A 4445-nucleotide genomic window follows, 5' to 3' on the forward strand; every position below is an offset into this window, starting at 1 on the left:
TTCAGATTCAGATATCACATCTTAATATTCAGATGTGTATTCAGATTCAGACATCTTAATCTTAAAAAAAAACAAATGCATCCTAAGTATGGGTTTCTCTTGCTTTAGGCGGATAAGAGAAATGAGACTAATAATGAAAGATAGTTCGGTTGTGGATCACCGGAATGACTATTTTCATTACTACACTTCTATAGTATAGTTAATGGAACTTGTATGCTATTTGTGATTATAGTGGGTCTTAAACTGCATAATGGTTTAATGATTGCTATTTTCCGATATTCATTGTTTCATTTGACTGGTTTGCTTGAGGGGATTGCCTATTGGATCATGTTTTCTAAACGCCGGCGTATTTAAAAATTTATCATCAGCCTGAGAGTCATTTTTTAAAGTTTTAAAATTAAATGTGTTTTCAAAACTTATGACACATTTGATTTTGCCCAAGTAGGAGAATGTTGAACTTATTGTGGGCTACAATCAAATGTGGGTTTTTGTGTTTGTAAAATAGGCTGGATGTGATCCAATAGTGTAACACGGACCTACCCAGGGATCCTTAATTTGTGGGTCGTGTATACCTAACCGTTGAATAGTGGCGGGCTTAGCAGTAAATGTTAGTCTATGCTTTTAACCTAGTCTGGCATGTGATGGGTGGGATATGACTAAGGTTGTAGGGTTCAGCTAGGTCCCTCCCCAAGCACTACATATATTAGCTATGACTTTAGGTCAGGAGCTGTAACAGACTCATCACTGCCATAGTGTCATTGGGGAGAAGGATTCTAGTAGTTCCTAATGGAGGGACTATGGCGATTATCGTGGACTACAGAAGATCGAAGTTTGGCCGTCTACAAAAATAAGTATTCCTAATTCACGTATTGATTCGGTATTCTAATTATCATGCTATAGATCCTATAATTCTTACAACAAAATCTCTTGCTCTTTGGCTGTTTCAACAGGGAAACAAAAAGATGAGATAAAAAATGAGTGAGAAAGAACTACCACTATTTATAGATAACTACTCATAAATCTTCGACCATTGGACAAAATATAGTGTTAAAAATATCACTCATACCTCACCATTTGGACCGTCAGACTTAAAGGAAGAGATGGTACAAAGAGAAATATTGAGAAATATTTAATCTTGTCTGAAGGTTGCTCTCTCTAATCATTGGACAAAAATTAATTAAAAAGGCAGATTGAGCCACCTGTTAGGCTCTCATTTTGAACGGTTTAGGAGGATTATCATGAGGTTGGTTTGGATTTAAACGAAGCATAAATCAACGGTAATGGTAGCTTCGGTTTAAAGATCTAAGGGTGCATATTTAATGATCGATGAATTATAAAATGAACAGTGATTTGAATGTATCCCGCATGAAAATGCAACAGTTAAAAAAGAGAGTTTTGTACAGTAACTTCAGGATAAAATGAACTGAAATTGAAAGTAGATGCTACATGGAATTTTTCATTTCCAAATACTATGAGGTTTACCGATACGTTTCTTTATAATTATATTCCTATTGTGTTTTGGTCTATATATAAGCTTTAAGCCAAAATTACTACTATTTGTGAGCTTTCTTCGGGGGTTCTTACTTGGAGGCAAGCAATAGAAGCTTTGCAATCTAGTAACAAAATATGATAAAGATTAAAGATTTAGATCGATTGATTAAAGAAGCTATGTTTTTTTTCCAAGAAGCAACACTTTGTTTTAGAAGAAGCAACACGTGATTTTAAGAGAAGTAACACTTTGTTTCGTCAAGAAGCTATATTTTTTTTTCACATGTAAAACTAAAAAACTAGTTTTTTTCTCTATTTATTTATTTAGTTGTTGCCATATGTATCATATTTTAATCCAACTTTTTGAGTAAGTACTGACTTTTAACTTCTTTTGTCAATAGCATGATCCAGTCACCATAAGGATCAACAACCAAGCTTGGATTTATTTTGTATACATGTCCATCTTCATTTTTATCGACATCTATGGTCACCTTTTGGCCGTAAGTCCTGGTTTTCATCTCTAATCTCTTCTTATTCGTCTCTTCAACTTCAGGGTATGTTAGCATTTTCATGAGTTTAACTTTATCATGTGTTCTAATTGCTGCCCATGAGTATTTGGGGAAGTTCAGAATTTAGCCTCGGCAACAAATTACCATAATGGATTCTCTTTGAGAGAGCTTGTTATAAAACATCAAACAAAAAGTTGTCACAAATCGATCCGGGTGAAAGCCAAGTGATCATAGATCTTTTATGCAACTTCACATTTTGGTAGTGAAATTAAGAAAAATGTTATGATCACCTAAAAAATTCAAGAAAACACATTTCTCATCACGAATACAAAGAATTGTGAAGCAAAACTTTGTTTTTTATGTGAACAATTTGGTATGCTAGGAAATTTAAGATTACATAATAGATACACCAAAAGTGTATTGAGAATAGGCTATATTGTTTTGGTGTAAGGATAAGAATACCTATAAGCACATTGAGTCACAAACAGGTGTAGAGCTATTATTTCCATCATCCCCTTCTTTGACGAACCTCGGAATAAGATCTCTAAAATACATGTCCCAGACCTTTCCATTTATATTGATGTAAGGAGCAACATGGTGAAGAAAAGTACAAGATGCAAATTATATAACAATACCATGAGACATGCTTGCCAGATTTGTAGTGTAACTTTATAAACAATAAGTAGCAAGCATAATGAAAACTAAATTTCAAATTTGAAATCTTTCTTTATGAAACATGCTAGATTCACATAAATTGATATTTTCAATTCAATACCACACCTTTGGATATTGTAGAGGTGGTAAAAGTGGATCAGGTAAACTTTGATTAAGTATCTTATCTAGCACCGAATTACTTGCACATATTCTTTGCCACACATGAAAATCAAGAACTAAAAATAAATTTCCCACTGATTCAATAGAAGTATTATTAAGAACAAAAGAAGATTGCTTATTGTCTAAATAATTCGCAAAATGAAAAATGGAAAACTAAAATTTGAATTCAAATAGAAGTATTTCTAGAATTTTAAGATTAAAAAAAATAAAATTGGATCCTAATGAAGTCTAGAACTATTTTTCACGGAAGCGGGGTTCATGGAGGCTATATGGTGGAGTCTTGAACGAATTTCAGAATAGGAAGGGATATTTCCTTTCACTTTTTGGCGAGTCTTGAAAGAAGAAACGAAAAGGTAATGTCCCTCAAGGTCTTGTTCACCTCGAGCTTCTCAATAAACCACTGCCTATCAAAAGGCTCCAATAAAAAGTATATTATTTATCTTCTACTAAAACTCTTAAAAGAATTGATCATGGAGAAATTTTTAAGTCGCCTTTTAATGGGAGATGCTCCAACGTGCACCATGATATGCTCTCTTACTTGGATTCTATTCTTTGTGATGTGGTGGCAGTATATGTTGTTCATGCTCTCAAAATGGTTGTAGAAGATGTTGTTTCCGTGATTATATATGATCCAGGAATTGGCGGCATCTATTTTTGTGTTTTACAAGAAACCACAAATTCTGCTCGTCATCTCTTTACATTTTTGTCAACCATCTTTGTATCGCACGCTCCTCTCTTGTTTGACATTAGGAAAGTATATACTTATGCTCATTTGAAAGAGGACACCGAGAGCTAGAAGTTTTGTACCAGTTTGATCCATTTTAAATATGAAAAATGCCCCAAGAATTGGTTACAAGCTGGCTGTATTTCCTACCGAAAGAATACAGTAATGAAGGAGCAAGATTTTCCTTTTGATGATGCTACCTTTCTCAGCGTTTTTGATCCTGGTATTTATAAGAATGGTGTTTCCATGGAGCTTACTAAGGATATTCGGAGTACCATTTCTTTGGGAGCTATTTGTGTTGTTGACAAACATGTTTTGGAAAGTATAGAGGAGGCTACCGATAGTCATCTCCTGTCGACTTTTTTTGCAACAACCATAGCTATCATGTTTGTGGTCAGAAAATTGTGTTCTTGGTTCAAAAGAAAGAGCACATCCATAGCTATAATTTGAGTATTTATTTGCTACAATTCGAACCACTGAAGTATCCTAAAGAGCCTACAATTCGACTGTATGTTTCTGCCGAGAACCAATTTCCACCGTTCTTCATATTATCAAGAAATGGAGTCAAAGGAATATCGTGAAGAGTTTCTCCAGCCTCATCTCTATAGACCACTCATCTACCTTGAAGCTCACTCCAATTATGGTCCCTCCTCGGTAGAAGATAGTGAAAGTTATACTCCTACCTCAGAAAAGAAAGTTAATTCACTTAGCTCAATGAAATTGACGAAACATTATAGCCCCTTCTCGGATAAAAGTGCTAACTTATTTAACAAGGGCGCCAAAGCAATTAACGGTCGTCCCTCAGAGTTAAAATCAGTGCCAATGTTGATCCTTTTGACAATGATCAAAGCTCTCAAGGAGGGGAGAGTGATGGAGGACCATCTAACATC

General features: G+C 34.6%; 1 pseudogene; it reads right to left on the minus strand.

Moving 5' to 3' along the window:
- Positions 1-1838: 1838 nt before the first annotated feature.
- Positions 1839-3651, minus strand: LOC139883883 (chorismate mutase 1, chloroplastic-like; annotated as a pseudogene).
- Between the last annotated feature and the right edge of the window lie 794 nt (positions 3652-4445).

Source organism: Rutidosis leptorrhynchoides, unplaced genomic scaffold, assembly GCF_046630445.1.
Source record: "Rutidosis leptorrhynchoides isolate AG116_Rl617_1_P2 unplaced genomic scaffold, CSIRO_AGI_Rlap_v1 contig468, whole genome shotgun sequence".
Taxonomy (NCBI): domain Eukaryota; kingdom Viridiplantae; phylum Streptophyta; class Magnoliopsida; order Asterales; family Asteraceae; genus Rutidosis; species Rutidosis leptorrhynchoides.